Source organism: Anolis sagrei, chromosome 2, assembly GCF_037176765.1.
Source record: "Anolis sagrei isolate rAnoSag1 chromosome 2, rAnoSag1.mat, whole genome shotgun sequence".
NCBI lineage: Eukaryota > Metazoa > Chordata > Lepidosauria > Squamata > Dactyloidae > Anolis > Anolis sagrei.
The window spans coordinates 23,111,431-23,133,178 of NC_090022.1; the positions used below are offsets into that span (position 1 = coordinate 23,111,431).

Here is a 21,748-nt window from a genome sequence, read left to right on the forward strand (position 1 = left end):
AGGGCTTGTTCTCCAGACCCTTGATCATTTAGTCGCCCTACTCTGGCAAGATTTCCACCAGTTTCATGTTTCAGGAACATCAGGCTAGTTTTGCAACTAATACTAAGGGCCCTTCCACACAGCCATGTAACCCAGAATATCAAGGCAGATAATCCACAACATCCGCTTTGAACTAGATTATCTGAGTCCACCCTGCCATATAATCCAGTTCAATGTGGATTTTATACAGCTGTATGAAAGGGGCCTGGGAAGCTTCTTCCTTGTTTCTCCCCAGAATCTCTTGGCTTTCCTCCAACAACATGTATAGGCAGACACAGTAGAATCTAAACATCTTTTCCCTCCAAGAAATGTGAACCACACCTTATACTCCCTTCTGCCCCCAATTCATAGGGGAAGGACCACTGCCAAGAACCTGAGCTACTCACCTGATCGACTATAGCAGTGCCAAATCAACGAAAGAGTACAAGGATTTCAGATCAGCTGGATCTTTTCCAGCCTCGGCACAGACAGACACCTTGAGCAATCTGTTTCTAGTAATAAAAAAAACAAAACAAACAACCAGAGACTGATTGAACACAGCTTGAGCAAATAAAGCCAAGCCTCCATTAAACTGCCAAGAACCAAGGTCCAGATACCTCTCTCCCATCTCCACACTCTGTTGCTGAATTAACAACTCACACTACAATATCATCCACAGCACAGATTAAGTTGCTAATGAAAATCTGTGAACAAACGAGTTTGACTGCCTAGAGCCGAACCCTGGCCTGGTTTTCAAAAGAAAAAATGGAAGGTCAACAAGTCCCTGTCTCTGTTTAGTCTAGCTCCAGTTCTTCCTATAGGACGAAACCTCTGGCCTCAAAGGGAGCCCTGGGACACACTCTGGTTGCATCTATACTGTTGAAGTAATGCAATTTGACATCACATTAACTGCCATAGCTCAATGCTATGGAGCACGGGAACTGCAATTTTAGAAGTCCTTTATTTATTTTTATTTATTTGCCATTTTTATACCCCGCCTTTCTCTACCCCAGCACGGGAACTCAAGATGGCTTACAATCCTCATCTGCTAAAGAGTGCTGGGGTAACACCAAACTACAAATCCCACAATGAAATGTACCTTCTGAGGGTCTGACAATCTGAGTCTTCTTTGACTCCTTTGAAATTTTCCTGACAGAAGATGGGGAATTCTGAAAGTTTTTTTTTTAGTGTTTATTACACAAATATACATAGACATACACACAGATGCACTAATATAATTTAGAGCTAGACAACTTAGTGCCAGATCCCCAAAATCTTGAACACTGGCCATGCTGTCTGGGGCTGATTAATTTATTTACCTTATTCGTATACCACCTTTCTCTACCCCAAAGGGGACTCAAGGTGGCTTAAAAGTGGTGCTTACGTAGTGCCTTAAAATATACAATGTTAACTTAAAAATAAATTTGATTAGAATACATATTAAACAGAATTAAAATTCATTCAAATGTTAAAAACACGACATCCAGGGATCAGAATCTAAGGCCATTCTGTAGTCAACTGCACATATTCCACATTAACATTGTTGCACTGCCTTATTTTTCAAAAGCCTGCTCCCAGAGTCAGGTTTTTACTCTCCTTCTGAAGGCTAGGAGGGAGAGGGCTGATCTAATATCGCCTGGGAGGGAGTTCCACAGCTGAGGGGCCACCACTGAGAAGGCCCTGTCTTGTCCCCACCAGCTGCGCTTATGAAGAAGGTGGGACCAAGAGCAGGTCCTCCCCAGACAATCTTAATCTCTGAGATGGACCACAGGGGGAGATATGTTTGGACAGGTAGACTGCACTGGAACCTTTATGGCTTCATAGGCTAAAGCCAGCACCTTGAATTGTGCTTGGTAGCAGACTAGCAGCCAGTGGATGTAACGGGGGGGGGGGGGGGGGGTTGTATGCTCCGCGTACGCCGCTCTGGTGAGCAACCTGGCTGCCGCCCGTTGGACCAACTGAAGCTTCCTAACAGTCTTCAAAGGCAACCCCACATAGAGTGTGCTGCAGTAACCTATATGGGATGTAACAAGAGCATGGACCAGTGTGGCCAAGTCTGACTTCCCGAGGTATGGACACAGCTGATGGGAGCTACAATTCAACATTGTCTATGGGATGCAATGTTACCTACTTGTAGCATAATTGTGTTTTAGCTTTGGATATGTGCTCGAAGGCTGAGTAATTACTGGAATCGGTACTGGGAATCTGATAATATTTATGACTTTATAGGTACAATACTCCCCTATCCTGAAGGCAAGTGGGAAGAGTGGGATCCCACCAGGTTTCTGGGATCAAAGGCCTCTAGATAAGAGAGACAAGCTGTAAAAGACACCTCTCAAGACCAGCTGTTTCAGATGATTGAGTCTCAAGAAGAGAGACCTGATCTGCTGTAGCTGAGAAAATATGCCCAAATCCTGTGCCAACTGCAGAATAACTTAATCCATCTAAATCTTTATTATAAAACATCAGAAGAGGGAACAAAACGCCCTTTGGTAGTATCAAGAAAAAGTCCCTATTCCACAGGAAATAATAATATCCTCCCACAACGGTCTTCTTCCAGCAAGAGATTAATGACAGGCACCCTTGGACTACTAAAACATTTTTCAAGCAATGTAGCTGGAGACCTTTAGTCATCGGTTCTGAGAATTCAAGTCACTTTCATTAGTATTTCAGAGTTAAGGGAAGAGGCATGTTTAAATTTCAGACTATGGGGCATTTCTGCACTTCTAAAGGGAAGACCCCAAATTCAGGGCCAGGGCTGATCAAGGCCATCAGACAGAAGACAAGGAAATCAAACACCCAAACTGAAAGAATCGCTGATTTAAAAGGTTGACCAAGCCATAATCCCTAGATTTGTGGCTTTTTTCATTTGAGAAATAAATGGACTTTTGCCTTGACTGGAGTATATAAACCCAAGTATAAAGGAGGTTGGTGCAAATTAAAAGGCATTGAAAACAGCTCTGTATGACTGGGAACTTTGTTTTTAATCCAACAACACAATTGGGGTGTCAAGGTAAAAACAGAATCAAAATGTATACACTGGACGTCTAAAAAACTTGACTCACTGACTTAACCATGTTTCACAGAGTCCACTGAAACATTATTGACGGACTGTAGACCTTTAGGATTCAATGAGATTATTTAAAACCAGAGGTAAGAAATTTCCCATTTAAATAAACCTTAATGGTAACGACCTGCAATTCTGTTTTCACACTTTAGTGAACCTGAATGCACTGAGCTGTCTTTCAGGAAGTCAGTGCAGCTGCAGATTCATGACTATTGCTATCACTGTACACAGAACAATAACGGTTAACTCCCTCTTTCATGCTGGTTTTTATATCTACAGAAACCAGGTCCTGCTTTCTCCTTGACTACCCTTATGGGTCTGGAGAAAAGGCAAATCAATTCAGTTTTCCCCAGCTAAAAGGTGAGAATGACAGCCTTGCAAACTCTGTAAAGTCGCAGAAATAAAAAGCGTTAGACTTTGTCCTGACACTTTATAAAATCTAATGTTCATATTGTACTGGGTAACAAGATAGATAATGGGAAGCAAAGCTACCAGTAAAAGAAGATGCAAAAAGCCATGATCAGTCACTAATCTCAGGACACAACAGTCTAACAATCTATCACCACAGTGTTATCATTTAACCTTGGACTTAGAGTTGGACTTGGACAATGCTCTGTACAGAGAGATTAGCAGGCTCAGCAGGTCTGTTACAACAACAGCTCAGCCAACACTGTGTGCAATTGTGAGACCTTAAGACAGCTTCTGAAATATTAAAAGAATAGTATCTTAAAGCTTCCCTGAGGAAGCTCATTGGGATTAAAAGGTGTGGGGTGCTAAAGTTTCTTGAAATCCATTTCTACCATCATCAATTCCTTTGGAGAAGAAAAAACACTAAGAGAAGACAACCAAGAACCATATCAAAATAATTACTTTTCCTTGAAACAATTCTAGGGAAAGCTTTAGTCCATTTTACAAATTTGTATATGCAGTTATTTGTTAACTGGGCGGGAAACATACATAAATCATAAACACGCACAATTAGTTTTTATAATCATCTATGTTGTTGAGTGCCTTCAGGACATTTCTCACTTACGACAATGCTAGGGTGAACTTACCGTGGGAATTTGTTCAGAGGGGGTTTGGCCTTGCCATTGTCTGACGCTAAATGCATACAACTTGCCCAAGATCACCCAGTGGCTTTCCATGGCCAAATGGAGGCTCAAACCCTGGCCCTGTAGTGTCATAGTCCAACACTCAGACTACCGTATTATGCTGGCTTTCATACACACACAGAGAGAAACATACATTTTACACGCACATATACGACCTAGTATTTATATGACTGTATTCACAGCCACCGTCTATTAAGTTCATTATGTGTGCATAGACATCTAATTATTGGAAACAATTAAGAATTTATAAATTTTATGTTGACCTTACCACGTTGAAGCTTGACTGCAATGTTCTTTACAAGCTCCTTCTGTATAAAGCAAATGTTCCAGTCTTTTAAAAGTTCAACTTGTAACTTTGCCACCATTATCTCGCTATGGTCACACGCTCAGTGCCAGAGTTCCTTCCTTAATCTCACACTCTGCGAAGCCAAAATGTGCATACTGTTGCCCCGAGCCCATTATAAAGTCCGCCTTCGGTGAGACAATTCCTGGCCCATGACACAGAGATAAGTCCACCTCAAACACGCTGCTGCTATTAAGCAGTATTTAACTTTCCTCTGGCCCACCTTTTATCTTACTCCAATCAACAGCCCTAATCCAATGTTATGAACTTGCCGTCTGTCTCTCTGGCAGGTTTAATTGCTTGGGGTGGAAAATCTTTCTACCAGGATCCGATTTCCAAATGTGGGAGGATGGCACTCTGTCAGACCCGTTTGGCGGCACAAGCAGAGAGAACTGGAGAGAACGGCACGCTGCTCTGCTGAAGTTTGAAGCTCTGAGTGATAGTTTCGCTCCCTCCCAGATATCTGAAACTGTGACTCCTCCTTTTAGGAAGGATGTGGGCAGGGTTAAAGCAGTTGCTATAGGGTGGCCCTTTCTATCGGGATTCAGGAAGCTGGGGGGCCTCTGCTCTTCAACCTGAAGGAGGAAAGCTTAACTCGAACACACCCAGAATCAGTGCAAATGAATCATTCAGAAGCTAACAAATGTTTAAAGAGTGACTACAAAGGACTGGAGTTTGCCCTTGTGTGTCTATGTTTCCACATAGGACACTGTGAGCCTGAAAATGCTATGCTAACCAGTATGGGAAAACAGGAGGACTGGATTCTAACCTCAGTTTCTTAGGATATTCTTCATTCATAAGCAATGTCCACTGAAGTTAAAGTAGGGATTAGATTCTGAACTCAGCTACAAAAGTCAAGTACCATTTATGCCAACCGACAAATGTGACCTCTTTCATGGCCAGAATCATTGGGTTGCTGTAAGTTTTTCAGGCTGTATGGCCATGTTACAGAAGCACTCTCTCCTGCATCTATGGCAGGCATCCTCAGAGGTTGTGAGGTCTGTTGTAAACTAGGCAAGTGGGATTTATATATCTGTGGAATGTCCAGGGTTGGAGACAGGGCTGTTGGAGGTAGTGTGAATGTTTCCATTGGCCACCTTGATTAGCATTTAATGGCCTAGCAGTTTTCAAGGTGTGACTTCTTACTTCCTGGGGGAACTCTTCATTGAGAGGTGATTATCTATCCCTGATTGTTTATTGTCTGGAGTTCCCCAGTTTTTGAACCAACCTGGACACAGCATATTATTTGAGAAGACAGAAATGCTGGACCACTTTAACAACTACCATGTCAGACTACACAGATAAGCCACTGAAATCAACAAACACGTGAAGAATTTCAACAGAAAGGAAGAAACTGTGAAAATGAAAAAAAAATAGCCTGGCAACCAGTATTAAAAAAACTCTAAAATCAGGACGGTAAAGAACAACACTCAAAAAACAGAGGAACTTTAGACATGAAACAATCAGGGACAGCTAATCACCTCTCAACAAAGGGTTCCCCAGGCAGTAAGTCAAGTCACACCTTGAAAACTGCTAGGCCATTAAATGCTAATAAAGGTGGCCAATTGAAACATTCACACCTACCTCCAACAGACAAGAGTTCTTTCTCTCACCCTGGACATTCCACAGATAGATAAACCCAATTTTCCTAGTTTCTAACCGACCTCACAATCTCTGAGGATGCCGGTCATAGATGCAGGAGAAACATCAGGAGAGAATGCTTCTGGAACATGGCTATATAGCCTGAAAAACTTACAGCAACCCAATGACCTCTTCTGTTAACAGTGAGGTAGAACTGGACAGGAATATCTGGAAGGAACATGAGCTAAGGCTGAAGGATGGTTGCTAAAATGCTGGGAATAATCTTTGGAAGGAAAGAAACCAGATTTCCTGGAGATGATTAGCTAGCAAAGCAAGCAACAACCACAATGAGCTAATTTCTGCTGCCACGTTTCCCCACAGAGGAGTGTTAACCATTAACTGTTCTCTTCCCAGCCTGCTGGTTACCTGATCTCTGCTGGGGAAGGAGAGAGAGAAGCAGAGAGGTAAACAGGATACAGAAGAGGGAGGGCAGAACCCTGTGGAAATCAGTGAAAAGACATTAGTCGGCCTGTGCATTAGGGGGGTTCAAAGACACTCCTACATACATAGACCTTCTGTCATGGGAAGGGGATTAAAGAGAAAGTATTGGCAGGCTCCTCACAGGTCCCAATGGGGGAAGACTGGGAAAGCCAAGTGTCACCTGTGGCTGGGAGTAGTTTGGTCTTTCACATACTGTAGATAAGGGAAGAAACTGCTTGGAAGGAAGGAAACAGAGATAAAATGGTAGATAACATATTGGAGCTTTACAGTGGACACGTTTATATGCAGTTCCTGGGTTTACTATAAACTCTCCTCAACCAAAGGTGGAATAGGGGGAGGAAAAATCCAATTAACTGCACAGGAAGCCGATGTAGTTAAAAGGACAGAGGTTAAAATCCCCACTCACTTCCCCAACTCACTTGGCCTCGGTGATTTCATGATGCCATTAAGGAAGCAAATCAGATTGTAGTACACTTAGAAGTGCAACATGTACAACACCGACAATGAAAACGCTTTATTGCTTCGGCAGATCAAGGCTGCAAGTGAACCCAGGAAGAGCCAGACACAAAATTAGGACCAGCTCATGCAATCCATCCTTACCGCAGCTGCCTAACCCTTAATCAGAAACAGAATTTTGTATCCCAGCCCGCCTAGTCCTTGCATAATTATGTAAAAGGAAAGGGGAAAGGAACAGAGTGGACCAAACAAAACAGGAAGTTAGCACAACCAAATTCAGGAGGCAAAAGGAAGTTCTAGGAAATAGTTAGAACCAAAGAAATGTGGAAGGAGCTAAATGCTGATGTTAAAATTAAGGATTCTCAAATACTCCCTCCCAAATTTTCCTTTCACAAAGAAACTTGCAGTAGCATGCATAGGGTTTTAAGAAGATCCAAATCCATTTCCTTTCTACAATGTATGTCTTGTGCATACCTAGAGCAAATCCAGCTAGGCAACCATGGTCTATTATTCTTTCACAAAGTTACACAGAGACATCACACTGGCAACGAAGATCCGCATAGTCAAAGCAATGGTATTCCCCGTAGTCACCTATAGATGTGAAAGCTGGACCATAAGGAAGGCCGAGTGAAGGAAGATAGATGATTTGAGATGTGATGTTGGAGGAAAATTCTAAAAGTGCCTTGGACCGCAAGAAGATCCAACCAGTCCATCCTTCAGGAAATAAAGCCCGGCTGCTCATTGGAGGGAAGGGTATGAGAAGCAAAGTTGAAGTACTTTGGCCACATCATGAGAAGACAGGAAAGCTTAGAGAAGACAATGATGCTGGGGAAATGGAAGGAAAAAGAAAGAGGGGCCGACCAAGGGGAAGATGGATGGATGGTATTCTTGAAGTGACTGGCTTGACTCTGAAGGAGCTGGGGATGGGGATGGCTGACACGGAGCTCTTGTGTGGTCTGGTCCATGAGGTCACAGAGTCGGAAGTGAATGAAAGAATAAACAACAAAGGTTATATAAATATAGTCTAGTGCAGGTAGACTTGGACCCTCCATCCAGGTGTTTTGGACTTCAACTCCCACAATTCCTAACAGCCAGTAGGCTGTTAGGAATTGTGGGAGTTGAAGTCCAAAACACCTGGATGGAGGGTCCACGTTTGCCCATGCCTGGTCTAGTGATTAGAGCAGAAAAGCCAAAGGACAGGATGAGAAGTGGAAACAACCCATCATCATACAGCAGAAAGGTGCAATTTCAACACAGTATTTTCTCAACCTTTCTCAATTTTGGAACCTTGGGCTGGTTCCAAAACAATCTGAGGGAGAGACAGGTAAGCGGCAGAGAGAACTCAGTCTGAAACACAAAGGCTTTCCATCTGGTCTCCAAGGCCAGCATTCCTCATTAGGAAGCTCAGTCACTTTCATCTATGAAAATGTCAGGCACTGACAAACCACAGGTCCCTTGAAAAGGGCAACGTAAGGCTTTGGCAGAGTTCTCTTGAACTTAGCTCTGTTTTGGCCCTTGAAGGGGAATATGCAGATGTGACACATCATAAGGAGAGAGAAATTCCAAAATCTGTGTTCACACACTGAGACAGACAGGGAGGGTTAAAGAGTCTCTGGCCTAGAGCTTAACTTGTTCTGGAGCAATGCAGTGGGGACTGGCAAAATTGTTTAGTAGACAACTATTGCTCACTTCAAAATGTATCCCCTGGTATGACGCAAAATGCAAATCTGAGCTTTTGAGATTTCAAGCAGTCTCTTCCTCCCTTGATGGCACCCGGCTCGTTCAGAAGATTATTTTCCTTATGAGTTGATTCATATTTTGGCAACTGCCAAGACTAAAATTTGGAAAGTTACATTGAGACTAGCCAGAATAGGTGATTCTAGAAACTATCATCCAAAATTACATGTCCAAATTCTGACATCATTTATCCTAGGGAAGAAACAATGCTGATCTCCAAACTGCAGTTTTTCAGAGCATGGAAAGAGCACTTGAAATGAATGCCAATGAGCAGAGCGCAACCCAGCCACAAAATATGGCTTCCATTCCAAGCATCTTTAAATCCAATTCCAGGGCTTGAAGACTACATATCTAGGAGTCAAACAAAGGAAATTACAGACCATGTGTTCCCCTGCCTAACAATGTCACGGGATCCAATGACCTCAATTTAGCCTTGCTTTCCAAATATGAGGAAACTCTTAAGGGAATAATCTTCTGGATAATTCTGGGAATAATCTTCTGGACAAACTGGATGCTGTCAGGAGACCACCCTGAAAGCTCACATAGAGCTAAGCAAAGCAACAGTGTCAGCCTTGTTCACAGGTGTACAAAAATATGCCTTCCCTTGAGATTCAAAGGATCGGGATGTTTTTGTCCAGCTGGTTTGCTCAGGATGCCAAATTCACTTTTCTACGACTATCAGCAGCTTAATCTGGGAAGAGTCAATATAAAATATTTTACTAAAAGCAGTAACACAAAGCCTGGATTTCCATCTGAAGTGTGGCAAACAGAGTAACAGAAGGTGAGGAGAATTCACTGACCAAAAGTTGGTTTGTTTTCAACATGGCTTGGCTTGGTTGATAAGTGGAATCAAACAATACAGCATTTTTGCACAAAACAGGAGGAATCCCCAAAATAGCAAGTAGAAGAAAGAAAAGATGATTTGTCATCTGCTCACCAAGACCAACAAGAATGAGGAGGACCAATACTACTGCTACAAGGATAAAAGAAAAGGGAAGAAAAATTGTGTGGGCAACTAAAGAGATCTGGGAATGCCCTATGAATACTTTTTGTTATGTCAGCTTTGTGAACCAAGCAGTCCTTCAAATGCTGAAACTCACAGCAGCCTTGGTCAATAACCAATGCCAAATATTGTGAAGTGTTGAAGCCCAAACCATCTGGGGAGACAGATTATTCTCACCTGTTTTATTCTTTTCAGGAAGGTTCAAGTTCAATTGAGCTTCAGGATAAAAGAAGAGAGACATGTGAAGGCTATGAGGGAAAAGCTTCTGCCATTTCCTAGCTTACAGATTGCTTCCCATTACAGAATAGCTACTCACCATGAGTTACGGATTACCCCAAAGAAAAATAATCTCAGAAATTAGTTCCTGCAATAAATGCAAGTTTCAATGCCAACCTCTCTATGCAATATCACCTCAGACAACATTATAATGGGACCTAATAGATGCCTTCACTTGCCCTTGAGTGTACTGCAGAATTAATGCAGCTTGATACCACTTTAACTGCCATGGCCCAATGCTATGGAATCAGCGATATTGGAAGTTTTACAAGATCTTTAGCCTTCTCTGCCAAAAAGTCATTGTGCTTCTCCAAACTACAACTTCCAAGATTCCAGCGCATACAGCTATGACAGTTCAAGTGGTCTCAAACTGCATTATAGTGTAGTTGTAGCCCTTGATATGCCTAGCAGAAAAGATGTAGGTAGCCAGGACAAGGAAGCCCATATAACCCATCCCTCAAGTGTTTTAGCAGTTCTGCTCCACTGGTTACAGAGCAATCTTTCTGCATTTTTATCCACACCAACAGATACACAGTCAAGACACAAAATAATACACATTTGTATATAGAAAAAGGTGCTTCTGAATGTTCTCTCTGAATAAAATGTTTTTATTTGCATCTCTTTTGTTCTCACCCATTATCGGCACTCCCACGCCCTTCCTCTGTTAGATTCACAGGAACTGCTTCATATACTTCAATGGTGAAGAATGCAGGGAGTTAACATTCAACAACACCTGAGGGTCATGATTCCTATCCCTATCAAGAAAGGCACAAACACCAAACAGAATCAAGTTTCTCCTTCTGGCGCTTCAAGTGGGACTGCACAGCAAGAATTCTTTCTAATCTCAGTTGGCTATTGTCTGCAGGCTGTAGCAAGCTGGCAGCAGGTCAATTCATAATTACCCCCTCTAGTAGTGTGTCATCGTATTTCTGTTCTGTTTCTGGCAATCTATTTAAAAATACATTTTTCAGCCACACACAGAAATCTCCCTGTGCAGAGCAGACAGCACGCACGCACACACGGTATATGGGTAAAGAGCACTTCCTCTTTGATATTTCCTTTTTGAATGTGTGCCTGTTTGGTTCCAGGACCCCCTGCTAGATACCAAAAGCCATGGATGCTCACATTCCATTATATAGATAATAGTGCAACAAAATGCAAAATAGATAACGTCAAAATTAATGCTTGCTTTTGGGGAAAAATCTGGAATATGGAACAACAGACTGGTTCAAGATTGGGAAAGGCATACGGCAGGGTTGTATACTCTCACCCAACCTATTCAGCTTGTATGCAGAACACATCATGCGATGTGCAGGGCTTGACAAATGCAAGGCTGGGGTGAAGATTCCTGGAAGAAAAATTAACAACCTTAGATATGCAGATGATACCACTTTGATGGCCGAAAGTGAGGAGGAGCTGAGGATCCTTCTAATCAAGATGAAAGAAGAAAGCACAAAAGCTGAGTTGCAGTTAAACATTTAAAAAACCAAGATTATGGCAACAAGAATGACTGACACCTGGGAAATAGAAGGAGAAACGTGGAGGCAGTGACAGACCTTGTATTTCTAGGTGCAAAGATTACTGCCGACGCAGACTGCAGCCAGGAAATCAGGAGACGCTTACTTCTTGGGAGAAGAGCAATGTCCAATCTCAATAAAATAGTGAAGGGTAGAGACATCACACTGGCAACGAAGATCCACATAGTTAGCGCAATGGTATTCCCCATAGTCACCTACGGATGTGAGAGCTGGACCATAGGGAAAGCTGAGCGAAGGAAGAGAGATGCTTTTGAACTGTGTTGGAGGAAAGTTCTGAGAGTGCCTTGGACTGCGAGAAGATCCGACCAGTCCATACTTCAGGAAATAAAGCCCGACTGCTCACTGGAGGGAAGGATATTAGAGGCAAAGATGAAGTACTTTGGCCACATCATGAGGAGACAGGAAAGCTTGGAGAAGACAATTATGCTGGGGAAAATGGAAGGAAAAAGGAAGAGGGGCTGACCAAAGGCAAGATGGATGGATGGCATCCTTGAAGTGACTGGCTTGACTCTGAAGGAGCTGGTGGAGGTGACGACAGACAGGGAGCTCTGCCATGGGCTGGTCCATGAGGTCACAAAGAGTTGTAAATGACTGAATGAATGAAGAAGAAACATGAATAGTTGATTCCATGGATACAGAGGGCCAACTGTATATGTGTGTACACGTGTGTGTACCTCACATGATGCCTCCAGATAGGAAAAGGTTGCGTTACAAAGGAAGCAGGAGGGCATAATTGAGTCTGCTTCAAAAGTATTGCATGTTGGCAGGCAGCAAAAGTACATTCTCTCCATCCCACCCAATAAAGATTTTTGCAAAATTAACAGTATTTTCAGGAACGGAAGCATTGGGACTAGGACTCCACGTCACCATGGATCAAATCGCTGCTCAGCTATGAAAACCCACCAGGGAGCATTAGCCAAGACATACTCTTTTACTGGAAGCTAATGTAAAACCTCCATTGCAGAAACCTTGCAAAGAAAATTCTGGGACAGGATCAACATTAAGTCAGAGCTGGCTTGAAGGCACGTATCCGTGTTTTCTCAGAAATATATGTAGCCGTGCCTGTAAATTCCAAGGTTTGTTGTTCTTTCCTAACCACATAGGGGCCAGTCACTGCTTGTCTGATCACATCCCTTTAGATCAGCAAAAATCTGGGATCAGGGGAATTTGTGGCAATTTCACCATCATCAAGATAGAACTACAGACAGTCCATGAATTACAAACATCTGACTTACAAATGAATCATAATTAAGACAAAAAGGAGAGAAATCTACCCCTCAGAAGGGAAATTCACTCTTGAAAGAGTTATAATGGGGAAAAGAGGTCTCCACTGAAGCTTCCTCGCCAATCCTTGTTTCCACAGCAAGCCAAATTTTTCAAAATCCAGTGATCACAGAGATCAAATTGTTGTGAAATCTTCTGAAAAGGGGCACAGACAGCAGAACAAACAACCCCGGGGGAATTAACCCTTCCCTTTGCTATCCAAAGATAGATAGATAGATAGATAGATAGATAGATAGATAGATAGATAGATTTGGTCATGTCAGGAGTCGCTCCTGTTGTGAGAGAATTGGCCGTCTGCAAGGACGTTACCCAGGGGACGCCCGGATGATTTGATGTTTTTATCATCCTTCTGGGAGGCTTCTCTAATGTCCCCGCATGAGGAGCTGGAGCTGATAGAGGGAGCTCATCCGCCTCTCCCCGGATTTGAACCTGCAACCTGTCGGTCTTCAGTCCTGCCGGCACAGGGCTTTAACCCACTGCGCCACCGGGGGCTCCATAGATAGATATGGCTGGAGTTACATTTTAAAAATGTACCTGGTTCCAACTTACAAACAAATTCACCTTAAGAACAAACTTACAGAACCTATCTTATTCATAACTTGGGGACTGCCTGTACTTGGATCCTAATGCTTAACTTGGCGGTTTGAATCTTGGCAGTGGGGTGTGCTCCCACTGTTAGGCCCAGCTTCTGCCAACCTAGCAGTTCGAAAACATGCTAATTTGAGTAGATCAATAGGTACGTCTTCTGGGGGAAGGTAACGATGCTCATGCAGTTATGCTGGCCACATGACCTTAGAGGTGTCTATGGACAAGGCTGGCTCTTCAGTTTAGAAATGGAGATGAGCACACCCCCCCCCCCCCAATAGGACACGACTAGACTTAATGTCAGGGGAAATCTTGACATACCTTTTTATGTACATCCAAAAGAACATCTTCACTGATAATTTTATTCCGCCTGCTAAGAACTAAGCGGTGAAATATCATGTAATAAAGCCCTTTGGGGGGAAAACACAGCCTTGTAAAAATAAATGCAACACTCCAGCCATAGCTGGATTCTCTTCCCAGGGAGCCTTGCCAGCATTCAGCTCTGGGCCCTTAAAAGACAAGCGAGACTTGCATTTAGTGCATCGTACTTTTTAAAACTTGATTCTACAGTATTACTTATTATATTGTGACCACTCCCTCGTGTGCTTTGTTGTCTAACTAGCATCCCCTTTTGGGAAAAAAGGCAAAATTAAAATCCTAGGAATATATATAAATAATGAATGCCACAGGCAGAAATCTCTGCCTATTATTCTGAGAGAATATGATCTGTTGGGTTTTCATCACCCATTGTCTTGTTTCATAGTTCCTCTGTTAGCCTTTAAAAGGACTAGACAGATACCTTCCATGGACACAATGGAGACATAATATGCACTGAATCCATCCTGCCCTGCCTGGGACACTGTGATTCATGTACCGAGAAGAAAGAGGGTTTCATAATGGGAAACTGAGGCTAAAGTCAAGCGAAAGGACTCAACTGAGTTTTCAGCCCTGGCTAAAGACAGTATTTGAAAAAGAAAGCAGTAAAAATTAATTGGGGCGCAAGGAAAAGGTTAACTATATTTTTCAGCTCTCACTGAAAGCTGTTCAACGGTGGCACAGAATGCTTCAGAATGTGGTGGGTCCTACCTCACTAGAATCCTTTAAGCATAGACCAGATAGCTAACTGGTAAGGATGCTGGAGTTGAAGCGACTAGATGGTCTTCAAGATTCCCCCTCCCACCTTATGATTTTGTTGCCTTCTAAGGATCTGCACTGTAAATGGAATTACAGCACAGCATTATTCTAGAACTAATGAATGAATTCTCTAGGCACAAAGGAGTACAGCTGGACTACTATCTCTACAAGAAGTCTGTAGACAATCTGCATGGTTCAGCTTCAAGCAGATTACGACTTGTTTTCTCAAATGTGAAACCTGCCATATAACAGCAGGGAAACCCCTGCTCGGATAATTTTAGAAAACTTGCGTGAAAGAGATAAAACTACTTTGTTAATTCCTCTGTGATATACCGAAAAATGAGAAGAAAACCTTAACTTTTTCATTTGAGGTCAATAATTTCTCAAAACTTCCCTATCTCCATAAGAAGGAGTTCCTCATGATGTTAATAAACAACAGGCCTTCGGGTAAGCTGGCATATGTACAAAGACAACCAATAATGACAAGAATAGGAAAGGACAATGACAATGCTAAATGGTTTACGGACTTGGATTTGGTGAACACTGACCACAAGATGTTTTATTGCTGCTAGTATACTGTCTGATTGTTTTAATCAGTTATAACTGTGATATTATGTGGTAAATTTGTGTATTATATATTGCATTGTATGTTGTAATTGTTAAGCATCGAAATGTGCCTTTTGTAAGCCACCCTGAGTCCCCCCTAGGGGGTTGAGAAGGGCGGGGTAGAAGCACCCCAAATAAATAAATAAATAAACATAAGACCCCAAAATGTGCCTTTTAAAATGCCACCAAGTTGGCCTTGTGTTGTCGAAGGCTTTCATGGCCAGAATCATTGGGTTGCTGTGAATTTTCCAGGCTGTATGGCCATGTTGCAGAAGTATTCTCTCTGATGTTTCGCCCACATCTATGGCAGGCATCCTCAGAGGTTGAGGGGTCTGCTGGAAACTAGGCAAATGAGGTTTATCTGTGGAATGTCCATGGCCATTAAATGCTAATCAAGGTGGCAATCTGCAAGGTTCGCAATTGCCTCAAGCAGACAAGAGTTCTTTCTTCCACTCTGGACATTCCACAGATATACAGATCTCACTTGACTCGTTTCCAAGAGATCCCTCAACCCCTGAGGATGCCTGCCATAGATGTGGGTGAAATGTTAGGAGATAATGCTTCTGGAAAATGGCCATACAGCCTGGAAAACTCGCAGCAACCCAGTCACTGCCTTGGTTGTTGGGGCAAGCAAAAAATATGTCTAGAAGGGGAATCTGGAAAGCTTCTGCAAACTGAACAAGGTATGGCCTCCTATTTCTGGAGGAAATAAAGAGCTAATGTGGCACAGGGGCAGCTAGAAAAACATGTTGGTGGGCTAGAAACGTCTGCGAAACTGTGGACAATGCTAGTATGGACAATATGTTACCCAACTCTCCTGGAAGCATTAAAGATATATAGCTACCTCAGCCCTAACTTCACCTAACACTGGAAACTGCAACTTGGATGTGCTGCACAGCATCTGGAAACTTTGGTAATACTTTAAGCAGACAATCAGGTTGCTGTGGCTGGGTTTTCTTTAAGCACCACACAGCGCAATAGGCCCAATTATAAGACCTGAGACCCTGGTGCTATCTCACAATGCTGTTTATATTTCATTATGGTTTTCACTTGCAGGCTACATCTTTCTGTATTTTATTCCCTCTACCTTCAACTCTTTTAAGCAACTCACCAATTCTAGAGAACATTTGAAGATAACAGAAACATTCACAAAGGACAAGCTTCAAAGTGGAAGAAAAACATTGTGCCTGACTCTAGGAGAGAGTTAGCAGACAGCATCGAGGCTATGCAGCAGCCCTCCACTGTGGCAGAAAAGAAATAAAATGGAAGATCAAACTGTAAATATAGGACACGATTTTCAGCACACCAGAGATTTTTTTTATAAAAAGGTAGGAATGAAGTTCAATATATTGAGTGGGTTAAAGACTGTGTAAGTAGCCTAAAGAAATACAGCTCAGGATTTCTTCAGGAAGCCACAGAGACTGTATATCCAATCTTATCGCCAAAAATCACATTCATGAGATTTTCTTCTCCTCTTAAAGAAATTCAGTTATAATAATAATAACTTTATTTGTATAACCCGCCACCATTTCCCCAAGGGGCCTTGGGGCGGCTTACAAGGGGACAAGCCCAAAAATTACAGATAAAACAACCACATTGATCAAATAAAAACATAACACAATCACAACAACATCATAAATACAGTATCATAGCTGAAAACAAAATTGGAGCTGGGCCTGGGCTTGAGTAAGTGCAGTGAATTCCTAAGTAGAGCCAAGGGAAAGTGCAAAATAAACATAGCGCTCAATGAATTATACAAACAATGCACTAGATTTGTACTAGTTTGCCGCTCTCCACTGCAGCAACAGGATGGGAACATCAATACCTCAACCGGTGCAATACTTATGTAACAATTCATAAACCCATCAGTTATTCTGTGAGAATGCTTTTGGAAAGACCTTCTAAAGAAGGCATGGGCAAACTTCAGCCCTCCATGTATTTTGGACTTCAACTCCCACAATTCTTAACAGCCAGTAGGCTGTTAGGAATTGTGGGAGTTGAAGTTCAAAACACCTGGAGGGCTGAAGTTTGCCCATACCTCTTCTAGAGGAAAGCTCAATGTAACCCTTCTGGGACTAAAAGCCTGGATAAATTATAAGCTGTGGTAAACGTATTCCATAAAAGATATACAAAACCTCTCAGGAAATAAATCCAAGTATTTCAAACATGAAGCTAACTTGTAAAGAAACATTCATGACAATTTAAATGTATAGCCAATGAACTGGTGCAAGTCAGTCTGAAAGCACCTGTGCTGCACACAAAGATATATATTAAAGGTTTAAACAGAAATCAAGTAAGTATTAAGGCATGATATCACCATATCAAAACCATAGCATAAGAAAGGTTTAAAATTTTACCTCCTTCCAAGACAGACTTCTGCCAATTGGGAACTAATTGCAAAAGTAGGTGTGTTTGACCAATGGCTGGGCTGAAATAGTAGTAGTAGTAGTAGTAGTAATAATAATAATAATAATAATAATAATAACTTTATTTTTGTACCCCGCCTCCATCTCCCCGATGGGACTCAGGGCAGCTTACAAAGTGGCAAGCCCAATAGTTAAAATGTAACATATTAAAATATATTAACAATAGCATAAAACAAAATAAAAACATTATAACAAAACATAAAAGCAAACATCAACCAACAACCAATGAATATATCAGGATGACCTCTATTCTAAGCTCTTAAAAAATGAGGTATCTATAGGACAGGGGTTTGGACTGGATGGCCCACGACGTACTCTTCCACTCAATGATTCTATGATTCTATATAAGCCTTTGTATATAAGCCTTGAGTCCTTTTCGGTATTGAGAAAGGCGGGATACAAGCATGGTAAATAAATAAATAAATATGATTACAGAAATTCAAGATCTGCCATAGGAAAGTCACCTATGTATTGGAAAATCATGAAATGCAGATTTTTTTTTTTGGCCAGATAGCCATTTTTCCTCATTAAAAACTAGATTTGCACCTCAACATTTACACATACATGCACTCTCTGCACATTTTTTTAAATTCACACTTTTAAATTCAAAAGACTCAAGAAAGAAGCAGGTTGCAATAAAAATAGGACAAAACTTCATAATGAAATGCAGAGTTCAAACCCATTCATTTTAGAGATTTCTGTACATTGCCAGGAAAGGAAACATCTTTAAAAAAAATAGAAAGCAACAAAGGCAGGATGTTCACACTCTGTTCAGGATCATCTGCTGAAGAATGATAGCAGCCAGTAAGGGTAGAATCAAAAGCATGAAGCAAACACACCAAGTCTAGTGCTGCTAAACAGACAGAAATTTATGGGCTTGGATGACCACTACAAGAGGCTGCAAAGCAAGAACGATCTAGGAGAGCAGTTTCTGTTATTACTTTGCCCGTGTGCAAAATTATAAACATGCACAGAGGCATCACATGGGGCAAGTAATGGCATTCGTAGTATAGCACTCACAGAAAGCTTTCTGCTGTGAGTGCAAATGCATCCATGCTGTGGTGCTCCCTAAGGCTATGGCTCTTAATTGGAGGAGGCTGGGGAAAACTAGATAGTTCAATTTCGCACACTCAATTTGGAGGAAACACATAAATGGATTTTGGTCTCATGGATGCATCCAAATACCCTCTTAGCGGAACAGCCACCTCACTCCAAGCCATCCTTTCAGGCAAAGCATTTGCAAGGCAACTGTCACAGTAGGCAGGCAGAAAGACACAGAACACAAGAGACCTAATAAGCTCCAGGCAAGTAAAATAGCATTCAGGTCCTCTGAACATGCCACAAGCACATCACCCTTATCTAAAAGCCATTTTTAAGGATTAAGAGAGCAAGAACAAAGCCTGTTCATTCTCCTAGGTACTTAGCATCTGGACTCTCTATCACTCTCTCTTTTTTTTTAAGCAAAGGAGGCAACATGAATGTCCAGCAGTCAGAATTACCATAGGCTCAGCAGCATCAGAGGAAAGAAAAGGCCTCTGTATAATTCATTTTTATTCTTTACTATCTATACCCGGCCATGCATTGCTGTGGCCCTGTCTGGTTAAATGGAAAAAAAAAAAAGAGAGAGAGCGGGTTTCTAATATATTCAATTTCATGATGCTTGTAGATATGCAATATGTTTTGTTGTTCCACTGTCTGTGCAGATATAGAGATTGTATGGCTTGCCAACTCTAGAACACACAACATATAATTGTCCATGTGAGAAGCAATCTGTGTCTAGATTTTAACCGCTGAATTCTAAAGCACACAGAGCCCAAGAGGTGAGGTCTGCCTTACCTGGCCAAAGAAGCTTGGGTGTGTGGCCAAGGTAAGCTCCCTCTCCCTCTGGTGCAACTTTGGACTGAAGCAGAGAAGCAACATTGAGGGGGGAAGGCAAAGGTGCGCCCCCAAGGCCTGCCCTTGCTGCGCACCACCACACAATCCTACCCCCTTTAGGACAGAGCGAGCAGCACCGAAGCGAAGGACAGACTACTCTCACACAGAGGTTTGGACTGAGGCAGAGAAGCAGCGTTGAGGGGGGAATGTAAAGGCATGCCCCTGCTGCACCCCCCACCCCCCGCACAATCCAGTCTCCTTTAGGACAGAGCAAGCAGTGCCAAAGCGAAAAAGGACAGACTACTCTTATACAGGTAGAGACTGTGTGTGTGTTCATGCACAAGGAAGGTGTATGCTAAAAAAACTATACTCATAAAATGAACGTTATGTTAAATGACCCAACAGAGGGGGCCTGATGGCCTGGACACACAGCCAAATAAGCACACAGATCCCAAGAGGCGAGGCTTGCTTTACCTGGCAAAAGAGGCCTGGGTGAGCAGGTGAGTGGCTGAGGTGTGCTCCCTCTCCCTTGGGCGCAACTTTAGACTGAGACAGAGAAGCAGCATTAAGGGGAGGGAGGCAAAGGCACACCCCCGTGGCCCACCCCTCACAATCCTGCCCCCTTCAGGACAGTGACCAGTGCCAATGCAAGTAGCCATGCACCTGTCTATTGAGCTGAACCTTTAAGACTGGGGTTGCCCTCAAGACCATTTGAGACTCCTGACTTCCTCAAATCCCCCAGACTTTTTTTCTGGTAAGAATTGATGAAATACCTTTCCAAGAAACCTCCAAAAGTGAGACTTCGTCTTTTCAAAATAAGACACATAACTGCTCCTTCCCACACTGTTCAGCTTTTTCCCTCCGGTTTTTGGCCACTTTCTTTTGGTTTAGGGAACTCCATGCAATCCTCAAAAGGTCCAGGGCATAAAACTGACTCCCTTATTAGGTGGAATTCCCCACTCATTCTTTAAGACTCAGTTCCATTTCTTCATTAGCTTTTCTCTGGGTCAATTCCAAAGGACCTAACATTACACTATGAACAGATGGCACTGCCTACAGATAAAGGAACAAGTGATGCTGCTAAGCCATCAGTTGCTAAATGATCTTGACAAAACTTAACTAGAGTTTTGCTTGATTTGGAGTGGCATGCTAACGAAATTGGAATTAACTGCTGTCATGGCAACAACTATAGAACTACTATCAGATATGGCTCACCAAGAGAGAATCCGTCTTTTGTATAGTCTGGTCCTTCTTTACACAGAAGCTGGGCATATTGATAAGTCAAACAAAATCACACTCTACCAAATTGGGGGGAGGCATAACTCTCCCCACAAACCACTCCAATAGAAACACAGAATAACAGAGTTGGAAGAGACCACATGGGCCATCTAGTCCAACCCCTTGCCATGCAGGAAAAGCACAAAGTACCCCTGAGACATATTCTCAGTATTTTTTAAACACGTTGTGTGTTTTGCTCAAAACCATGGCATCATCAGGGCAATGTCTTAAGTTTAAATACCTTCCTCGAATTAACTCAAAGCCATAACAAGCTTAACTGATTTGAGAGAAAGGCAGACCATAATTGGGGCTCTTGCTCCTTCTCAGCAGTTAATGATTATGTAAACAGAAGCACAGTAATTATTCCAGGTAAACAGAGATGGATGGCGTCCAGTATTCATAGCAAGCAGCTGGTGGAGATACTCAATAACAGGGCGTGGTTGGAACAGCTTGACTGTACTACAAGCTTAACCAAGCATCACTGAAGCCGCTTCGGAATCGCTGACCTCATTAGCCAAAAACTTCAACAAAATAAGCTGCAGTTTATTGCATATACAGTGTAAACACTGTGGTGCACAGAACTAGATCCTATTCAGAACCAGTGTTGACACATGGAAGAAAATATTGGTTTGAAAACAGCAATCTGAATGACTATCCTACTTCTCACCAAATGTGCAGAACACAACCTTGTCATCACCAACACGCTCTTCCACCAGAAAAGCAAGCTTAAGACATTATGGAAGCCCGGTCAAGGCATTGGAACATCTTAGATTATATAATTATATGTGCCACAGACCGCCACAATGTGCTTCCCACAAAAGCCATGGCAAGCACTGATGACTGCTGGACAGGCCACAAGTTAATTCGATCCACAATGACCATCAAGACTGCGTCCAAACGTAGACTCCAAGGAAGAAAAATAGGGCAT

The 21,748-nt window shown here is 42.4% G+C and overlaps 1 protein-coding gene across 3 annotated transcripts in view; it reads right to left on the bottom strand.

The window, feature by feature from the left end:
* MGAT1 (alpha-1,3-mannosyl-glycoprotein 2-beta-N-acetylglucosaminyltransferase) overlaps positions 1-21,748 on the bottom strand; it is a 55,784-nt gene that overhangs the window by 26,640 nt on the left and 7,396 nt on the right. The window contains exon 1 of one of the 3 annotated variants that reach the window (XM_060759373.2): positions 4,466-4,982. The exons of the other annotated variants lie outside the window; for them this stretch is intronic. The gene's annotated coding sequence lies outside the window, so the exon portion shown is untranslated. Of the gene's footprint in view, positions 1-4,465; positions 4,983-21,748 lie in introns of those variants that run through there. 3 annotated transcript variants of the gene reach the window in all.